This window comes from Bos indicus, chromosome 17 (genome assembly GCF_029378745.1).
Source record: "Bos indicus isolate NIAB-ARS_2022 breed Sahiwal x Tharparkar chromosome 17, NIAB-ARS_B.indTharparkar_mat_pri_1.0, whole genome shotgun sequence".
In the NCBI taxonomy this organism is placed as follows: domain Eukaryota; kingdom Metazoa; phylum Chordata; class Mammalia; order Artiodactyla; family Bovidae; genus Bos; species Bos indicus.
The window spans coordinates 41,414,479-41,437,346 of NC_091776.1; the positions used below are offsets into that span (position 1 = coordinate 41,414,479).

General features: G+C 37.0%; 1 long non-coding RNA gene across 2 annotated transcripts; it reads left to right on the forward strand.

Moving 5' to 3' along the window:
• Positions 1-12,194: 12,194 nt before the first annotated feature.
• On the forward strand, positions 12,195-18,718 carry LOC109571099 (uncharacterized). 2 transcript variants are annotated; one of them, XR_011561321.1, is made up of 4 exons: positions 12,195-12,327; positions 13,313-13,608; positions 15,631-15,738; positions 17,579-18,718. It is a non-coding gene; the product is annotated as an uncharacterized lncRNA (long non-coding RNA). The 2 variants fall into 2 exon arrangements; XR_002182600.2 differs by having other exon boundaries at positions 13,313-13,378.
• Positions 18,719-22,868: the final 4,150 nt, after the last annotated feature.

Here is a 22,868-nt window from a genome sequence, read left to right on the forward strand (position 1 = left end):
ACCATTCAGATATGACCTAATTCTACACCCTTGCCTGCACTCTGTAGACCTCAAGTGTGATCCCAAATGTTCTCTTCCATTGTGGCATGGATTGTGTAACACCACTCCATTCTATGGGTAAATCTGATAATTCTTGACCCAAGATGGGCAATTCCAGTCAAAGAGTCATATATCCTTTAGTGACAAGTCACGTTTTCAAGTCAGCCTTTTGTGTACCCAAGGGTTATAAATGTGCTTGCATGATCATTTGTGTCCGACTCTTTGGGACCCCATGGACTATATCCCTCCAGGCTCTTCTGTCTATTGGATTTTCCAGGCAAGAATACTGGAATGGATTCCCATTTCCTTCCTCAGAGGATCTTCCAGATGGAGGGATTGAACCCATGTGTCTTGCATCTCCTGCATTGGCAGGCAGATTCTTTACCACTGTGCCAGCCACCTGGGAAGGCCCTTTGTAATAAAACTTGCTGGGTAATTTCCAGCGACTCCACACCACATTTTTATTATCCCAGATTCATCTAACATCATTAGATCTACCAGGTCCTATGACTTGGGGGCTGGATAGCTTTCTCTACAGGCTGGGACTTCCTGCAGAGCCCATTCTTGTTCCTGGACTCGAAATTGGCAACCCTACAAATCCGATGAAAAGGCATTGGAGAATTTTTCTCTAGCTTAGTATATATTACCTCCAAAATCCAAAGGAACTATCAAGTGTTATAACACTAAGTAACTTAGTGGTAAGGAAGTAAGGTGCAATACCTGTCTTCTACCTAAGATGGGCTATCCTGGCTGGCCATAGGCCAGGGTATTCTTAAAAACTTTAATATGTGATTGACCCCTGAAACTGCATATACTGTGCTGTGCTTAATTGTGCAGTTGTGTCTGACTCTTTGCGACCCCATGGACTGTAGCCCATCACGCTCCTCTGTCCATGAGGATTCTCCAGGCAAGAACACTGGAGTGAGTTGCCATGCCCTCCTCCAGGAGATCTTCCCAACCCAGGGATTGAGCTCAGGTCTCCTGCTTTGCAGGCGGATTCTTCATCTGGGCCACCAGGGAAACCCCGAATCTGTATGCTTTCCTCTTATTTTAAACATGCATGTGTTTTAAAAGTATTAGAGTACTTGCCATTTTCTAATCATCAGGTTTGTTTCACACTATGCTGCAATATGATGGTTTTCAGAAGAAGGTTAAGATTGTTAAGTTGCTGGAGATGACATTGTAAGTAATTGGATATATCTTTCCTATACCATTTAATGAATAATAAAATATTACTTTATTTAAAAATAGTTGGTATATTTTACAAATAAATTATTCTTTCCTAGTGAATTATAAATTCCTTGATTACAAGAGAACATACACATTTTATTTCTTTTATAGCCACGGGTATTAGTAAAAATATTTTGCTTATTATATTTGATATAAATGTGGTGAGTTGAATTGAGTAAACTCGCTTAATGATTGTGAAGATAATAATTAAAATATATGATCTGAGGAAATGCTATACTGAGTTTAAAAAAAATAGGATAGTACATGCATCAAGAGTGAGGAACTAAAAATTATATATTTTAAACGAGTCTGTAGTATGCTGGCTGCTTGTACTTTGTGTAGTACGGAGTCAGCAGCGTGATCCCCTTGGCTGAGAAAGAAACCTCATTACTGAGATGCAGAAATAAGCCTAGGACATTTGAGCATGGCCAAGTCGTCACCCCTTGATAATTTCCTATTATCACTAGAAAAACACAAGCCATCATTTTCAAGTGTATTTTTAGCCAATTATACAGCTTTACTAAGGAAACAACATAATTTAATTAAATATTTTTAGAAGTAAAATAAACATCTCAGAATTATTTCCACATAAAATACTCATTATTTCCTCTGTTTCGATAGCTGCTACAGTTACTTTATATATTCCCATTACTATATGCTCAGGAAATCCTTTGCTACATTCTTTATTCATATTCTGGAGCTGGTTTCCATGGCTGCTCTGCATTGCATCACAGCATCTATTTAAATGAGAGACCAGTAACATCCTTGAATCAGAATAGTCTTTCCTCTGCAGAAGAGTTGCTAGTATCAAGATAACCCATAAATTTTGGTGGGTATTCAACAACAAATATTTTGTTTCTTAGATTAAAAAGTCCTATTACTCCAAATATATTCAGTCTGTAAATAATATTAACAATGTTAATGAAGTAAAATAACTACATTTTCTTCTGAGTGGCTAAACAGATTCAGCTTAACCCTTAGCTTTATCCCATAATACTTTTATTATGAAACATTTTAAGTACTCAAAAAACTATTAAAAAGGTATCTTTTAAATGCCTTTAAAATCTTATTGTATCATTTCTTCACATCATTAATTCTGCATACTTGTTACATTTAAGATACAGCTTCAGTAGCCTCTCTGTATCCATTATCCCCCTTTCTCCATGCAGGTAAATATTATGTTCAATTTAGTGTTATTATTCCCATTAAAGATAAATGTGTGTGTGTGTGTATGTGTGTGTGTGTGCACGCACACGTAGTCACTCAGTTGTGTTAAACTCTTTGTGACCCCGTGGACTGTTGCCTGCCAGACTCCTCTGTCCATGGGGAATTCTCCAGGCAAGAATACTGCAGTGGGTGTCCATGCCCTGCTCCAGGGAATCTTTCCAACCCAGGGATTGAACACTGGTCTACCACATTGCAAGTGGATTCTCTACCATCTGAGCCACTGGAAAGTGTGTGTGTGTATATATATATATATATATATATATATATATATATATATTTCTATGAGTTTTAAAACTGCTGTTTCACTTAGTGGATTATAGGGGTTATGGATTTTGGAAAAGAATACCATAGAAGGAAAGTTATGACCAACCTAGATAGCATATTCAAAAGTAGAGACATTACTTTGCCAGCAAAGGTCCGTCTAGTCAAGGCTATGTTTTTTCCAGTAGTCATGTATGGATGTGAAAGTTGGACTGTGAAGAAAGCTGAGTACTGAAGAACTGATGCATTTGAACTGTGGTGTTGGAGAAGACTCTTGAGAGTCCCTTGGACTGCAAGAAGTCCATTATAAAGGAGATCAGCCCTGGGTGTTCTTTGGAAGGAATGATGCTAAAGCTGAAACTCCAGTACTTTGGCCACCTCATGTGAAGAGTTGACTCATTGGAAAAGACTCTGATGCTGGGAGGGATTGGGAACAGGAGGAGAAGGGGATGACAGAGGATGAGATGGCTGGATGGCATGACCGACTCAATGGACGTGAGTTTGAGTGAACTCTGGGAGTTGGTGATGGACAGGGAGACCTGGCATGCTGCAGTTCATGGGGTTGCAGAGTCAGACATGACTGAGCAACTGAACTGAACTGAACTGAACTGAAATGTTTTTCTCATCTCCTTGTATCAAGGGGTGCATGACTTCAACTACTCCTTGATGATGTTATCCTTGATCACTTGCTTAAGGGGATATCTGCTCAGGTTCCCTACTACAAAGATGCTATTTTTCCCCTGCTGCTGCTGCTAAGTCACTTTAGTCATGTCCGACTCTGTGCGACCCCATAGACGACAGCCTACTCTATTCATTGGAGGTGACTCACTGAATCTAGACCACACTTAGGAAAGAAGAGTTAAGTTCCCTTCTAACACCTTTGCCTCTTGTGATAAAAAATGGATGGTCAACTACCATGGCTCAATACAAACAACCCATTTATAACCTAGATGTTTCCTGAATAAAAGTTTTGTTCACCCACTCCATCAGGCAAGGAATGTATCAGCTCAGGTACCTGCTGATGACAAAAGGAATATGAGGGAAGAAGTTTTAAATATATGCTATTTCCACTTAATTAGTTGCAGAAATCAGGACAACATTTTTAATGAGTGCTTTGCTTATGTTACAAAGAATACAGTTGTATATATGAGCATATTTTACATAAGTTCAGTTCAGTCACTCAGTCGGGTCTGACTTTTTGCCCCTTGCACCCCCAGTCCCCACCTCCGCCATGGACTAGAGCATGCCAGGCTGCCCTGTCCATCACCAAATCCTGAAGCTTACTCAAACTCATGTCCATTGAGTCAGTGATGCCATCCAACCATCTCATCCTCTGTCATACCCTTCTCCTCCTGCCTTCAATCTTTCCCAGCATCAGGGTCTTTTCCAGTGAGTCAGTTCTTCGCATCAGGTGGCCAAAGTATTGGAGTTTCAGCTTCAGCATCAGACCTTTCAATGAATATTCAGGACTGATGTCCTTTAGGAAGGACTGGTTGGATCTCCTTGCAGTCCAAGGGACTCTCAAGAGTCTTCTCCAACACCACAGTTCAAAAGCATCAGTTCTTTGGTACTCAGCTTTCTTTATAGTCTAACTCTCACATTCATACATGACTACTGGAAAAACCATACCTTTGACTAGACGGACAGTTGCTGGCAAAATAATGTCTCTGCTTTTTAATATGCTGTCTAGGTTGGTCATAACTTTTCTTCCAAGGGGCAAGCACCTTTAATTTCATGGCTGCAATCACCATCTGCAGTGATCTTGGAGCCCCCCAATATAAAGTCTCTCATTGTTTCCACTGTTTTCCCATCTATTTGCTATGAAGTAATGGGACCAGATCCATGATCTTAGTTTTCTGAATGTTGAGTTTTAAGCCAACTTTTTCACTCTCCTCTTTCACTTTCATGTCATGAGGCTCTTTAGTTCTTCGCTTTCTGCCATAACGATGCTGTCATCTGCGTATCTGAGGTTATTGACATTTCTCCCAGAAATCTTGATTCTAGCTTGTGCTTCCTCTAGCCCAGAACTTCTCATGATGTACTCTGCATATAAGTTAAATAAACAAGGTGACAATATACAGCATTGATGTATTCTTTTTCCTATTTGGAAACAGCCTATTGTTCCATGTCCAATTCTAACTGTTACTTCTTACAGCTTTCTCAGGAGGCAGGTCAGGTGATCTAGAATCCCCAGCTCTTTAAGAGATATATTTATTTTACATATATATATATATATATATATATGTTATTAATAGGTTTGAACTCCATTGGTCCACTTACACATGGATTTTTATAAAATAAATAAATATGTACTACAATAACACCTAATCTGGCCGTTGGCTGACTTTGAAGATGCAAATCTGGGATACAGAATGCTGACTATATACTAGGACTTTCAATTGTATAGGAGTTGATGGCTCTAACTCTCATGTTTAAGAGTCAACTCTGTATATATTGTTTGAGAATCAACTGTGTGTATATATTAATATATACATTGTTGTTCAGTTATCCAGTCGTGTCTGAGTCTTTGTGACCACATGGACTGCTGCACACCAGGCCTCCCTGTTGCTCATAATCTCCTGAAGTTTGCCCTAGTTCATGTCCATTTAATTGGTGATGCCATCCACCCATCTCATCCTCTGAGGCCCACTTCTCCTGCCCTCAATCTTTTCTAGCATCAGGGACTTTTCCAATGAGTCAGCTGTTCGCATCAGGTGACCAAAATACTTGAGCTTCAACTTCAGCATCAGTACTTCCAATAAGTATTCAGAACTGACTTCCCTTAAGATTGACTGGTTTGATCTCCTTGCTGTCCAAGGGACTCTCAGGAGTCTTCTTCAGCATTACAGTTTGAAGGCATCAAATTCTTTGGCATTCTGCCTTCTATACAGTCCAGCTCTCACAACTGTACATGCCACTGGGAAGATCATAGCCTTGACTGTACGAACTTGTTGGCAGAGTAATGTCTTTGCTTTTCAACACATTGTCTAGGTTTGTCATAGCTTTCTTGCCAAGAAGCAATCATCTTCTGATTTCATGGCTGCAGTCACCATCTGCAGTGATTTTAGAACCCAAGACTAAGAAATCTGTCAATACTCCCACCTTTTCTCTTTCTATTTCCCATGAAGTGATGGAGCCTGATGCCGTAGTCTTGTTTTTTTTTAATATTTAATTTTAAGCTGACTCTTTCGTTCTCCTCTTTCACCCTCATCAAGAGTCACTTTAGTTCCTCTTCGTTTTCTGCTACTAGAATGGTTTCATCTGTTTATCTGAGGTTTGTAATGTTTCTCCCACCCATCTTGATTCCAGCTTGTAATTCATCCAGCCTGGCATTTCTCATGATATGCCCAGCACATGGATTAAATAAACAGGGTGACAGCAGACAGCCCTGTCATACTCCTTTCTCAATCTTGAACCAATCAGTTGTTTCAAACAAGGTTCTAACTGTTGCTTATTGACCTGTATATAGGTTTCTCAGGAGACAGGTAAGATAATCTGGTACTTACATTTCTTTAAAAGCTTTCCACAGTTAGTTATGATCCACACAGTCAAAGGCTTTAGCATAGTCAATGAAACAGAGGTAGATGTTTTTCTGGAATTCCCTTGCTTTCTCTATAATCCAGCAAATGTTGGCAATTTGATTTCTGGTTCTTCTGCCTTTTCTAAACCCACCTTGGACATCTGGAAGTTCTTAGATCAAGTAATGCTGACACCTAGCAAAGAACAGTATTGCATATGTATACCTATATATACATTAAAGGATATCAAAAGAGATTGGGACACAGCTAGATGAGGAATAAGTATCACTTAAATAACAAATTAAAATATGAAACAGTGTGTTATTTTAAAGTGAATGTCAGCTGTTTTCACTTTCAAGGATTATTGCACAGATAAAAAGCAAACTAAAAAAATATTTGTTTGAAAATTGTGTGTCCTAAAGAGTGATGTATGGCTGCCTATTTTTAAAGAAAAGGGCTGTGATGAATTTGTGCTTTGTCAGTGTTGCTAAGCTGGAACTGTCTTTCCTAGAATTCTCTCTGTGATTGCAGATTAGCATGGGCTGCAAGTAAAGCTTGTGTGAGATTTAGGGGATGGAAGTGAAGCGGCAGGTCAGTGCCTCATGCCAGGCTCCACTGCAGCCCTTCTGTGTTGTTGCGGGTGGAGGCAGCATTCAGGCCCTTTGCCTCTCCAGCTTTCACTGGATCTCCTCCTTTTCCTAGGCCAAGCACTTTCTGAAAGGCATCGCTAGTCTCTTGTGCATGACACCTCTATCACTGAACTTAGGTGCAGTCAGAGAAAGCTAAATTTTAGTTTGTCTTTATGTATATAACTTTTCATCTTGGATTCCAGTTTGCCTGTTTGGGTCCCAGGTTGTTCTTCAACCTATTAGTGTTTGGTGATGGTCCATCCTTGCTTTCCCTTGCTCTGTATCCATCTATTTTGGTCAACAACTACCCTATGGACACAGTAATTTCAGGCCCCCACTCAACTCACAAGCCTTTCATACCCTTCTCCCTAGATCTCCTACGAGCCACTCATCCATGACTTTTCTTTGGTCCCTTGCATAAAGTCCAGCTATTGTAATAATTTTCTTATTCCACAGCACTCACATTGGTTCTGCTTCCTTGAGTGGCCCAAACTAATACAGCCCCTTCTTATTTCTTCTTTCAAATCTCTCAGTCTCCTTTTCATTCCTACATCTTTATCTCATGTTATAAAAGCTGGATAATTTACTCAGATTTATCCTCAAGTTCATGAATTTTTATTTACCAGCAGTGTGCTGTTAGACAATCTGTGACTTTATTTTTTATTCACTTTTTTTTTTTACTACGCTTTATTTTTTAGTTTTAGAAATTCTGTTTTTGTTCTTACTCTAAGTTATTTTAATTTTTTTTCTTGTTTTATGTTTCTTCTTTTAAGGATTTTAATCATTTTAGATGTACTGTTGCACTGTTTCTTCCACAGTCAACTATTTTCTGAAGTTTTTTGGAAGATGTTAATTGGCTATTTTGTGTGTCTATGGACAGTGTGGTAAAACCTTATAATTTTTAAATTTTGAAACGTGAAGTTTTTCTCCATGATTTTTTTTTCAGTGCAAATCATATTATATTCTTTTGCAATGTGGTTTTTATTTCTCTTTGGTCAAGCACCCCAGTGGTTTCACAGGTAAGAATTATTTTATGTTATTTTTTGCTTTCAATTTCCAGAAGGTGAAAGTAGTCTAAAAATCTAACCCCATACTGTGTGAGGAAATGCTTCTAACAAAGGGAGGCTGCTATCCCATAAATCCAATATACACCTTGATTCAGGTGAGCAATCTTATTATCTCCTCATACTTTTGGGGGGATTTTTATTGGTACATACTGACTATCATCACTAAATTCTGTTATCTGTTATCAAGAGAAAATTTTTTACACATTTCAGTACAGGAATTTGAGTAAATGATTGTTAGTTAAGCATGGCCTATATAGTTCAATAATGAGAGGCAAGGTATTTTCCATATCAGATTATATTAGCTGACTTAATATGACTATTAATCTATATCAAATTAAACTTACAAAAAATGAAATTCTCTAAAATTTAAAACCTTTTACCATTTTGATATGTATACTGTTATATTTTGATGTGTTTTATTTATTATGCTTTGATAGATTTTTAGTTAGACCATAAATCCATTTGTACTTGAGCTTAGTGTGTTAGTCTTGATATATTACTTAATATTTCTGAGAAAACACTATTTGGGAATCATAATAAATCTAAACACAGAAAATTAATTGATTTGGGACTTAAATGCTAATGAAGAAGTTTGTGCCTGCGTAATTATATTGAATGAAGCTGAGACTTCATAAACCAAACACATTTTAACTCAATGAGAAACATTAATTTAAAATAAATTCACTCATTATTTTATCCAGAAGGTTTATTGATCACTTACTATGTGTCAAGCAATGTTCTGGATGCTGGGAAATCAGCGGTGAACAAAATCTATTTCCTACTCTTATGACTCACACTCTAGTGGAAACGCTGAACAGTAATGGGACAGAGTAAACACACACAAAGTAAAATTACAACTGAGTGATAACTTAAAAAATGAAATAAACACAGGAGCTATGAGAGTGTATGATACCGAGCACTTTCTTGAGGAAGTGATGCTGCAGGTGATCTTAGAAGAGTTATCAAGAGGAAAATACTAGCCAATAGGGGGAGTGGTGAAATTTTGGAAGATTGAGCAACATGTGCCATTGACACATCTGCAGTTTCAGGAAATTTAAAAAAGGTTAATTCAGCCATAGCTTGCTAAGAGAAGACCACCATGCATGAGGAGATTTGTAAGTAGATGAGAGATGTACCACACTGGTTTTGAGCCTATACTGAAAATATTGGTCTTTCATGTATTAGCAGTTAGGAGACATCAAAGGCTTCATGTGTGTGTGTGTAGGGGGGGACAGAGATTTTTTAAAAAATCTCCTTTAAACTGATTAATCTTCTGTTAATCCTACTCCAAATATTTTTATATTAAATACTGTGCTTTTTATTTCTAGATGTTCAGTTTCGGTCTTTTTAAAAAGCTATGTTTCAGGTTCTGCCTTTTCATCCTCATTCTTCTCTCTACCTTTGTGATCATATGGAGTAGATTTATAACTTTTTTTTAACTTCAATTTCTTCTACACATCCTATATGTGCTGTTTCTGAGTCTGTTTTCATTGATTTTTTCCCTCTTTATTAGGGGCTTTATTTGTGTTTTTACAAATGCCTGATTATTTTTTATTCAGTGCCAGACATTTAAAATTTTGCTTTGCTGGTTGTTAGAATTTGTGCATCCCTTTATATATTTAGAGTCTTTTCTGAAATACAATGAAATTATTTAGAAACAATGTATGACATTTCTAAGGCTTGTATTTCATCATCAATGTTTTAATCTTTCTAAGACTTGTGTTTCATTGTTGTTAGGCAGAATAGCATCTAGACTAGGATTAATCTGGCCCTGCTATTGAGGAAGTACCCTTCTAAGGACTCAACTTGATGCCTGTGTGTTAGAAGGCTTTTTCAGTCTGGCTCATGTGAATAGCTGCCTGGTTCTTTGCAATTTCTGGAGTTTGCTTCTCCCTCATCATTCTGACAACAAGTAAAAAATGACCAAATTTAACGTTAGTGGGTGAGAATTTTACCATGATCTTCAAATAGTGTTTCATTTCTGATATAGACAAAATCAGAAAATATCTATGACTTCTTTTTGAAATTTTAATGAATAATGATTATTCTCAAAACTTTGAGAAAGTCATTATTTTGAGCTCCTGGGGATAGTGAAAAAATTTTCTTCTCTCTTTCTGATTATCAATTGGAATATTCTTTCTTAATCTTATTAATGCCTACACAGTCTAACTTCAAATTAAGAAATAAAATAATTCTTTATTATCACAGATAAATCCAGAAGTCGTATAAGGATATATTTACAGTAAAGATAAATGATTTGTTCAAGGTCATTGATAAAGGTCATTGACAGACATCCTATCATTGAATCTGCATTTCATACATCAAAAACTAAGCTGAACATTTTCTAAGTTCCATGTATTTTTGAATGGTGAACTATTTGACTATTTTTTTGGTTTGGCCAATTGGGAAATTTGGATTTGAAAGTGTAAGGAACTATGGTACCAAAATTATTGATCTCTCTTTCTTATTAAACTGTTTAAATGTTGCAAATGACATTATGTAATATACCACTGTGGTTTTTTGCAGGAATATCACATTCTGAGATATTCAAGAGCTTTCATTATTAATATTCCTACTAGGAAACAGAATGTGAATGATGTCTGCACCTATAGATGAACTTTTTTGGATGATATCTTTTTCAATAGTAAATCTAAACCACACATAATAAATTAAGGAATCCTTCTGAGAAATAAATTTTTAAAGTAATAATCCTGTCAAAAACACACAAGTCTTTTGACCTGGGGTTATGCTTCTATTGTAGAAACTTTTCACCTGGTGACATTATTTTCAGGATAAAAATGTTTAAAAGAAAGCACACAGATCTTTTTTTTTTTAAATAGATTTTTCAGCATACAGAATAACATAAAATACTGTATCTTTCACTAAGTTTTGTCAAATATTAGCTTCAGCTTTTATGTGTATAAATCCATAAACTCAAGAAAGCATTCTTTTGTGATTTGTAAGCTTTAACTGAATGCTGTCATATATCTTTTTTGACAACTTGCTTTGTTTTCTTTATGTGGTTTTAGAATAAGTGATGTTGACATATGCCAGTTCATGTTGCTCGTTTAGACCTCAGGGGAGGATCACTATGGATTACTTTTTTCTGTCCTTCAACTTTATGTAACAGGATTCATACCGTGTGCTACTCTGTGCCTATCTTCTTCCACTGAACTATCTGTGAGACTCATCAGTTGTAGTTTTTGTTGTTAGTAGCTGGTGCTTTTAGAGTTTTATGGATATGTAGCTGTAGTGCTTCTTGTCAAGACAGTTTAGGAGTTGGGCAATGACTTGAGGTGTTTTGGATCCGGGTCTTGGGATTCCATCTTTGTGTCCATCACTTTGCCCCTCACTCTGCAGTGGCTTTACCCCCTGGTTCTCTGACCTCTGTCTTCCTTGCCCAGTGAGACCACAGGCATCTTGGATTCTAAACCCCTGCAGGAAGAATGTGAAAATGACCCCAAGGAAAAGACAGAGTTGATGTGGTTTTTACCTCCACTGCTTTTTTCAAGAATTATATTTTTAGATACTCCCTATATTTTTTTCCAATCGCTTCAGACAGTTTTCTCTTATTTTATCTCATCTTAATAATTGATTTTGACAAAAAAAAAAAGTTATTCTGGTACCAGCTATTCTGTTTGCCTGGATTACAGAAAATCCTTTCTATACAGATGTTTTAAAGTGTACTATTAGTACATTTATTTTTTGTCTTTTTAGGAAAATTTAATCTAATTATACTGTCACAAATACAGTTTACTATGTTTTGTACAATTTTTTAAACTTTGCTTTTGATTTTTAAATCTGTGACTGACCTGAAATTGATTTTTATGTTTTATTTTTGGATATATATTATTTTCTTACATAAATAGTTTGTTGAGCACACTATTCCTTAAATAATGCACAGAACTATTTATTTATACATTTTGCTTAAATATGTATAGGAAGCACTATATATTTAATAGGGTTAATCTTTTTAAATATGCATTTATATTATATTTGATGAGATGCTTATTATGCCAACCATGGGCAGAGTACAACAGAGAATATAATTGCATTTGAGGGACAAATTATGCTAATTTAGAACACTCAAATTCTGAAAGTGTCATGTGACTGAGGTTCAGCTCTTCCAAGATATTCTTAATTAATCAAAAAGTCTCTGGCTATAGTCACACAATGCCTCTGTTCTAGAATTCTCCAGAGAAACAGAACCAATGGGATATATCTCCATCTCCATCATCTCCAACTTTATCTCCACCTCTATCTCCATCTATGTCTGTTCATCTTGAAAGAGAGAGCTTTATTATAAAGAATTGGCTCATGTGACTATGGACATAGGCAGATTCCAAGATCTTCAAGGTAAGTTAACAAGCTGGAGACCCAAGACAGCCAGGGGTTCTTGGGTTCTATTGGATGAGGTCTACCCACATTTGGAATACAAATCTTCTTGACTCAAGCTATCAATTTAAATGTTAATCACCTTAAAAAGTACATTCCCAGAAACACTCAGAATACAGTGACCCAATATTTGGACACCTTGTGCCCCAGTTAAGTTGAAAACACATTATACAGAAGTAACTTTCTTGCATATGATATATGGCAAAACCAATACAGTATTGTAAACTAATTAACCTCCAGTTAAAATAAATATTTATTTAAAATAAAAAAAAAAGTAACTCTCTTAACTCCCAAGTAGTAGTGGTACCTTTACTACCAGTCTCAGTGATTAGTTTTTTGCCCATTTTCATTTGTCATAGTAAGCATCAAGGAGTCATTACATAAGTGTCATTCATTCATTTGAAAACATATTTTGAGCTCCATTAAGTCTCAAGCTTTGTGATAAACACTGGAAAGTTATAAAGTACATTGTGACATTAAAGAAAGGTTTAGGGGATATGATTCAATACTACTTGTCCAGGAAGAAACTTCATAGCAGGGTAAATGGCCTACAAGCACCTCTCAGTCAGGCAAAGAATTTGACCATTCAAGGAACAGAAAGGAAGTCATATGACATGTCACATGACAAATCATAGTACAGATCAAAGTAAAGATCTGATTCTACATTCTAAGGAAAATGAAGAGAGTGATAGCTTTTAAGTAGCAGAATAGCATATCCAACTTTTGAAAGATCATTCTATCCTCTATGTGGAAAATAAATGAGAAAGAGGCAGAGTCAAAATTAGAGGAATGGAGTTCAGTTCTAAGAGATCTAGACAGCAACAGAGTTAGAGATAACCATATACACATACAAATAAAGGAAAACTTGACAGCCCTTAGCAAGTGATTGGATTTAGGGGAGGAAAAAGAAAGGTGTTAATAATGATTCTTGGGCTTTTGATTTAAGGAATTGCTCAAGGACTTCTAATGAACTACCATTTGTCGAGATGGGGAACTCTACATGCAAAATAGGGTAAGGATGGAAAAGATCATGATCCTGGTAAAGTGAGAAAGCTCCTACTCATCACTGTGCATAGGCTCAATGGGACAGAACAATTTTTCCACCACCTGGCTTACATTGTTATCCTAGAAACTCCCTTTACCATCATTCTGATGTTTCCATCACATCCTGCTAACTGGTTCCCTCTTAGTTTTGGCTATTGACATCACTTTGAAAGCAAATCAGCCAGCACCTTCTTTCAGGTCAGTACATGGGGAAGTTCATTTTTGTTGAGATTTTGCTTCTCTGGAAATGTATTTATTCTATCTTTACACTTTATGTATAGTCTGATTGACAATGAAATTCAAGATTGAAGAATTTTGAAGGCTTGCTCTGGTATCTCACAGGTTCTTCAACCTGAAGCCATTTGAATATTGATTCTTTGCACGTGAGCATGAGTCTTTTCCCACCCCTAATTTCTGGAGTTTAGTAAAACTTCTCTTGGTCCTCCATGTGCTAAGATTTCACATGTTGTGTCTCTGTATTGGTCTATTTTTACCCACTCTGCTGAGTTCTCTATTGGTCACTTCAATATAGATGGTTATCTCTCAGTTACGTTGTTTTCTTGGATAATTTTTTGAAGATCTCCTTTTCTTTCATTTATTTTTGCCATTCCTCACTGATTTGTAATCAACAGCAACTTTTTTCCTGAAAATATCTTGGCAAAGTAAGCAATACAAAGTGTGTCATATGGTTTGTTTTTCATATAACTTTGAGATTCTTACTGCAGTGAAAGAGATGGATGATGTTTGCTCTTATTAAAAAATAAACAGACATCTGTACTACTCTCTGCCCTTCCTTGCCCTACAAAGGTGGGAATGGAGTAGGAGGATATCAATCAGAAACTCTGCAGGGTATTCCACAAAGAGCACCAAAAGATCCTGGAACAAGTGATAAAGACAGTTAAGAAAATAAGATAACCTTTCATTGTGAATTTGTTGTCAATCCATAGAATCTGGGAGTCACACAACAGAAACACTGGCTCGCAGCAAATGTTAAAAGGAAAAATAAACATCAGTTTAAATCAATTGTTTTAACTGGATAGAATTACTGGGATTATGTGTAAATTCACTCATGCACTCTATGGCCATTGGTTAAATGAGACCGCTCATCTGCTATGATGGATAAAATAATCTATAACTTACCAATAAAAAGCCAGACTTCCTCTTCAGAATGCTTTCTGTGTTTTTTGAAGTCTGTCTAGTAAGTTAAAACTAAATAATTTTGAATTCAATGTTTCTTTTGACTGAGTTAATTGAAGAAGACTCTCCAATCTTCTCTTTCAAATTCTTGAAGCAAAGCACAGTTTTCGGGTTTGCTATCTACCCATATAAACATTAGATTATGGGATTGTGGCATGGTAGTCAACCAGGGTGCCTTTGGTGACATACTCAAAGCCAAAGTGGCTGAGAAAGATCTGGGAGTCACAAAGGAACTCAGTATGAAACCAATCTTGTGCCTCCCAGTAAGGAGAACAACCTCCAACCTCTGAGTTGATGCATTTGAAAGCAAATACACTGAAGATTCTATTGCATCTCCATGGGCAGAATAAGAATATCTGGTCCTTTGAGTATTTACTAAGGCTGCTTTGGGAACAGAATGCTAAATATTAATACACAAAGCCTAATTTGATAGTTTTTCTCCTCTTCCTTTAGAAACAGTTTGCTCAGTAATACTGAGGACTATATTTTATACTTTATCTCTGTGTCATGTGGCATGCCTGTTCAAAAACACAGTTGATCAAAGTTTCTGATCAGTTGTATAGTCACAACACTATCATTTTATTTAGTAATTCACAGCAGCTAGTGTTAGAATCTTTTTTAAGGTAATTTTACAGTCCTTATTAATATGCCTGTAAATATTACAAATTTAGTCCAGAACTTCAAGTATTTTCAGTATAGTCTTTATTACCAAAGTCATAAAGTATTGTTTATATGTATCTGTCTCTGTGTCACCCACAAGTAATAAAGACTCTTTTTGTAAATTTCCTTTTAACTTTTAGATTACAACTTTTAATAATTTTGGCTTCTCTTACCTGAATCTTAATTTCTTATATCAACAGCAGTAATCTCTAAACTGACTAGAAAAAATGTATAAAGGCAGAAACTTGTTCACAATCAATGTTTTTTCTTCTGGATCTATTTTCTTTTTCTTTTATTCTGTATTCTGATTTAATGTTATCATAATCCTGGAATGTTTGTTTGTGGCTCTGGCCACCATTACAGTTGAAAATACCCAATGTCATGCCAGAGAGTGGAAGACGTGACATCAACAGATTCTGTGCTAAAGACACATAAATGGGATATATTAATGCAACATTTAGCAGTTGGAAGGTGAGTTAAGGGAAAATTTAGTCCCATTGGTGAATTTACAGAGTCATAAGTGAGAATAAATTGGCAAAAGAGGCTCAGAAATAATGGCTTAGCTTCTGTTTCCTCAAATGTTTACAGAAAAGTGAGAAAGAGGGCATGATTTTATTGACCTGCACTGATATTATCTGATTCATATTTGTCTATGCCATTATTGTGATATGCATGCTAAGTCACTTCAGTTGTATCACAACTTTTTGCAACCCCATGGTCTGTAGCCCACCAGGCTCCTCTGTCCATGGGATTAACCAGGCATGAATACTAGAGTGGATTGCATGCCTTCCTCCAGGGGATCTTCCCCACCCAGGTATCAAACTCCTGTCTCTTATGTCTCCTGCATTGGCAGGCAGGTTCTTTACCACTAAGGTCACCTTGGAATCCCAATTCAATGCCAAATCTGTTACGGAGACTGTTTGACAGTTTCCAATGACTTAGGCAACCGTCAGTGGTTGTTTCTAACCTCTATAACTTCCAGGCCATGCTCTTTGGTAAAGTGCTCAGTCCCAGATGCACAGTGGAGCCACCTGGGCAAGATTTAAAATAATATAGTCATCCAGATCCTCTCCCTAGAGATTCTGATTTAATCAGTCTATTGTTCTTAAGCACTGATTGTTCTTAAGCATTTTTAAAAAGCTCTCTAAGGGATTGTAATATGTGGCCAGAGTTAAGAACCTCATGGCATCCGGTCCCACCACTTCATGGGAAATAGATGGGGAAACAGTGGAAACAGTGTCAGACTTTATTTTTCTGGGCTCCAAAATCACTACAGATGGTGACTGCAGCCATGAAATTAAAAGACGCTTACTCCTTGGAAGAAAAGTTATGACCAACCTAGATAGCATATTCAAAAGCAGAGACATTACTTTGCCAACAAAGGTTCATCTAGTCAAGGCTATGGTTTTTCCTGTGGTCATGTATGGATGTGAGAGTTGGACTGTGAAGAAGGCTGAGCACCGAAGAATTGATGTTTTTGAACTGTGGTGTTGGAGAAGACTCTTGAGAGTCCCTTGGACTGCAAGGAGATCCAAACAGTCCATTCTGAAGGAGATCAGCCCTGGGATTTCTTTGGAAGGAATGATGCTAAAGCTGAAGCTCCAGTACTTTGGCCACCTCATGTGAAGAGTTGACTCATTGGAAAAGGCTCTGATGCTGGGAGGGATAGGGGGCAGGAGGAGAAGGGGACGACAGAGGATGAGATGTCTGGATGGCATCACTGACTCAATGGACGTGAGTCTGAGTGAACTCTGGGAGTTGGTGATAGACAGGGAGGCCTGGTGTGCTGCGATTCATGGGGTTGCATAGAGTTGGACACGACTGAGCGACTGATCTGATCTGATCTGATCTGAGTCTGTGTTATGCAACACTGTAGTTTCAACAGTGTACAATTTCAGACATTCAAGCCCATAAAAATCTAGAATCAAGAATTGAAAGTTTAGTAATAAGCTTAGAATTTATTCATATATTCTTTTCAGACAGGTATCTGTCTTGTATCATCCCTGATGGCTAATGATCCGGGTTTGGTAAAGTTTCAGTGCCGTGATGTTTCTGACAACTGCAAACTTTTTTCTTAGTCAAGTCAGAACATGTTTTCTTTTTACTCAGAATTTCCTTTGTAATTCTGTTTCGGATAAGCTTTGGGATGATTTTACTGAGTGCTTATTCTTATATCTTCATAACTTCCCTGTGAATACTAGTGGATTTGTCCATTGAATATCAATATTAAATATTTTTAGTGGACAAACATTTTGAATTATTTCATTGCTATTTATAACTAATCTGCCTGTACTTTTTTGCATTTAAACAGGTCTGAATGTTCTGTTCTTCAAATTGTAGAAGACAAAATGCTTCCTTTTATCAGGCTTCTGACTCCAAAGACTTACAGCTGGTTGTAACTCGAAGCTTCATTCAGCTGATTTGGAAAATCAAAAGCCTATGATTGAGTACTGACTCTGCCATCAGTAAATGAACATAGATCCCTTGAACACTGATTATATTCTCAGAACACTGGTATCAGCAGAGTATTTAGAAGTACAATGATAGAAATAATGACAACTACATTAATGTAGTATATCTTAGAGAAGTAGAAGTTCCTTGCTATGAAGGAGCTCTAAATGAATTATAGAGATAAGAATACAATAAAAAATTATGAATGACCTATGGCAGTATGTATAATAATTTCTGTGATAAACTATATGTTCTGTTGGGGTTGAAAGTGTAGGGAAATTAATAATGGTAAGTACTTGTGAAAGCCTTCAGAAAAGAGGAGGACTTGAAAATGACTTTCATTTTGTCTTGTAATGTTTAGATAGAGAATTGTAAATGATAAGTAAGGTGTTCTCTGTAAGTCAGGGAGGGAACAGAACAGGTATAGATGAAGAGAGAGAGAGACAGAGAAACAGAGATAGATGAGAGGGGAAATACAGACTCTAAATGGAAGGCACATATCAACATATGGAAGAAGGTAAGCTAAGTGGTATGGAAGCAGATTGCAGGGTGATGAACAGCACCAGCTTTGAAGTCAGGTTGATGTGGGTTCATTTTTTGTACTGTTATTTTTTAAATTGAGCTATAATTGACATATAACATTGTGTATCTTTAAGATGTACGATGTGTTAACTTGATACACTTGCATATGGTAATATGATGAACACCATAGTGGTAATTAACACCTCTCTCATTTACATAAATATCATTTCATTTTGTTTAATTTTTTGTTCCTGTGTGCCTCCCGAATACAAAGAATGAAGTGAATGATCATCAAGAGTTTATGCAAATAAGGCATTAAGTTCAGTCATGTTGGCAAAGAACTGAGTTCCAAATGACAATAGTTTGTTTGTAATTTTTACTTTATATTGAATACAGTTGATTTCTGGGAGTAGAAAAATGGCAACCCACTTCAGTATTCTTCCCTGGAAAATCCCATGGATAGAAGAGCCTGGCAGACTACAGTTAAAAGGTCACAAAGAGGTGGACAAGACTGAGCATATAGTTAATTTACAATGTCATGTTAGTTTCAAGTGTATTGCAAAGTGATTCAGCTCCACATATACATGTATCTATTCTTTTTCAAATTCTTTTCCCATGTAGGTTATTATGGAATATTCAGTACAGTTCCCCATGTTATACTCTAGGTCCTTATTGGTTATTTTATATACAGTAGTGTGTATATGGCAATCTGTCAGTTCAGTTCAGTCACTCAGTCATATCTAACTCTTTGTCACCCCATGGACCTGCAGCATGCCAGTCTTCCCTGTCCATCACCAAGTCCCAGAGCTTACTCAAACTCATATCCATCTAGTTGGTGATGCAATCTCAAACTGTTGGTTTAATTCCTACCCTAACCTTACTAGCCATGACTGACAATGTATAAGTCATTTATCTCTGTTTACCTCTTTTTCTACGTTATTAAAATAGGGACATGACTACACTGACCACATTCTTCATGGTAACCCATAATCCCTGTCATATTCAATTCAGTATCTGTGTCAATCAATACTGGTTAAAACTTCAATGAAGACAAGCAGAGAAATCAGACATTTCATATTGTTGAAAATTAGCTCTCTCTGAAAGTGCAAGTGAAATTTGCTCAGTCGTGTCCAATTCTTTATGACACCATGGACAATACAGTCCATGGAATTCTCCAGACCAGAATACTGGAGTGGGTAGCATTTCCCTTCTCCTAAAAGGCTACAAATTAGGAAACCATATTTGAGTTCATTTAATTCAGCAGCAAAACACAGTTAAAGGTAGAGAGAATTTAGCTTGGGAGACCATGGAATTGACTATTTCAGCGATTCAGGCTTGAAGTAGAATACAACTCTAGTGGCAGCAGAATTAAAAATGATAGGCATGAAGAAAGACATTTCAAGGAAAATTTGCAAGATTTCTGATTCGTCAAGGCTTCCTTGGTTCTTGGAGGAGAAAAGATTTGGTTAGAGTAATTACCTCTACGGAAAAAGAATCTGAAAATATTCTTTTGTTGTTTAGGACTGCTGTTGTTTACTCACTAAATCACGTCCAACTCTTTTGCGACCTCAATAATCCATGAGCCCTCCAGGCTCCTTCTTTCCATGGGATTTCCCAGGCAAGAATACTGGAGTGGGTTGCCATTTCCTTCTCCAATATATATGTATATGTGTAACTAAATTACTTTAATGCACGACTGAAACTAATACAATCTTGTAAATCAAATATATGCCAAATTCAAAGAATTAAAAAAAAAATTAAAAGAAGATTAAAAGAGAACATCCATGTAAAACGCTGGTACCTTGTAAGAACTCTTTAAAGGTTAACTTATGATATGTGTGTTCTTAGTCGCTCAGTTGTGTCTGACTCTTTGCGACCCTTTGGACTATAGCCCGCCAGGCTCCTCTGTCCATGGGATTATCCAGGCAAGAACACTGGAGTGGGTTGCCATTTTCCTCCTCCAGTGCATCCTCCCCGCCCAGAGATAGAACCCATGTTTCCTTTATCTCCTGCATTGAAGGCAGATTTTTTACCTGCTGAGCCATTGGGGAAGCCCTAATTTATTTATAATTTAAGTTTTTGTGATAATTTATTAATTTATATGTAAATCAATTTTTCTAATGTAAAAAAGAAATTTTGGTTAATGTTGTTTCAAAAGACAGGAATATATCTGAATGAAAGAGTCTAAAAGATAATTGAATGTAATGGCAGGAATTTGAATGGGAGGATACAACTGAGCTTACAGATATGGAGGTCATTGATTGAAGAATAAAATTCTAAGTCAGGACATGGGATGAAGTCTCTGAGTAAGAAAGTGTAGTAATTGAGCCTTTAATAAGAGTTTTGATGGACCAAACTCAGTCTGACCAATGGTTAATGGGTTCCCTTCTGTGGCAAGCACTCAAATATCACATACCAGGGAATCATGGATTACTGCTATTTTCATCCGTAGATTTTTTTTTTCATTTTTTCCTTTTCTGGATGGCCTTCCATTTTCTCTGCATCTTTAGTTTCAGATGAGCACATTTTCTCTTAAGCAGAAATAGAAGCTATTACTTTTACTTTTTTTGTTGCTGCTGTTTTCTTATTTAATTCATTTTTCTCAATTCATCACTTAAATGATCTTACAGAGTGAAAATTAATATGAGTCAAGCTCAGACAGAATTGGACATTTCACTGCTGCTTTTGGCATTTGATTCTAGAAATGCGTTATTAGACATACACTGAAATTCTATAGTAGTCCGTATATGAATATCTAAATGTCAGTTATATGTTTTTTTGCTTTCTGTGACTTAACTTTCCTTCTTTTGATAAATACTATTATATTAGTTTCCCCTATAATGGGGGAAATGGAAGGAAAATTACACGCATAGTCTTTTTTTTTTTTTTTCTTCTCAATGTGTAATAAAATAACTTGTACTCCAGGATGAGTAAGATGATAGTTTTCCTTTCTTGGGATGCCATAGCTAATGGAGTTTCTCTCTTTATTGGCATACTTTGAGTTTGTGGTTGTGTTTGGAAAATATAACCAGTGGAGTTCTGGGCTGCAATAGATATGTTTCAGGTCAGCAGAGCCTCCAAAGATACCTAATTTCCCCTCATATGTTTATTATTTCCCTTTTCTATTCAGCGTAAATAAATGTGATCCATGCTCTTACTCCTTTTACAAGTAAGAAGATATTGGTGACAGAAGTAGCAAACAGTGAGAGAATCTGTCTTTTCACTTTGTCATAGACGTGCTTTCTGGAAGTAAATGCTGCTGCTGCTGCTGCCGCCGCCGCTTAGTCGCTTCAGTTGTGTCCGACTCTGTGTGACCGTAAGGACCGCAGCCTTCCAGGATCCTCTGTTCATGGGATTCTCTAGGCAAGAGTACTAGAGTGGGTTGCCATGCCCTCATCCAGAAGATCTTCCTGACCCAGGGCTTAAACCTGGGTCTCCTGCATTGGAGACAGATTCTTTACCACTGAGCCAGCAGAGAAGACCCTGGAAGTAGATACTTGATGGTAAATGAATGTTTATGTAGCTACAAGGAAGAGTTCAGTTCAGTTCAATCACTCAGTCTTGTCCGACTCTTTGCGACCCCATGGACTGCCGCACGCCAGGCCTCCCTGTCTATCACCAACTCCCCGAGTTCACTGAGACTCACGTCCATCGAGTCAGCAATGCCATCCAGCCATCTCATCCTCTGTCATCCCCTTCTCCTCCTGCCTTCAATCTTTCCCAGCATCAGGGTCTTTTCAAATGAGTCAGCTCTTCGCATCAGGTGGCCTAAGTATTAGAGTTTCAGCTTAAGCATCAGTCCTTCCAATGAACATTCAGGACTGATTTCCTTTAGGATGGACTGGTTGGATCCCCTTGCAGTCCAAGGGACTCTCAAGAGTCTTCTCCAACACCACAATTCAAAAGCATCAATTCTTTGGCGCTCAGCTTTCTTTATAGTCCAACTCTCACAAGGAAGAGTAAGTAGCAACAAAGACACCCAGCAGATGGTGTGTTTCAGAGGCTTTGTAGTTGTGGAGCCAATGCAACAGTTTTCACTTGGGCTCTGGGCCAGACAGAAAGACTGCATGGTCATTTTCTTACTGCAGAATCACAGCCTGATTCACAGCTGACTTTGGCCAGCCTGTACCAGGAAAACCTCTATTACAGGGCTCTGTGAGTGGTATGCAGCAGATGCAAATATGGAGTCATTATGGAAATGAGCCTTCACTCTCATTAACTCACACAAGGTGTTTATGAGGGTCATCGTGCCCTTCATTTGGCACCTAGGTGGTGAGGTCTGCTCCTTTAGAGATGGTGCTAATTCATTTTCAGCTGTGATTTTTACTTTATTCACAGACTAGTCTTCTGAAAACATCCCAAATGAATGTGAGAAAACACAGTTTTTAAAAGATTTAGTAAATGACAAGGAAAACAGAATCAATTCTCATATGTATATCAGAAAGTTGATCCATTGTGTGTGTATGTGTGTGTGTGTTATATACTCTCCTTCCTATCCAGGATGAGTGTTATAATAGTATTTACTTAATTTATTAGCCAATATGTGTATATAGATGTAAACAATTTCACTTAAATTTATAATGAGAATTTATTTTTTCTCCTTTAGAAAAGAAGTAGTTCGGCTTGAC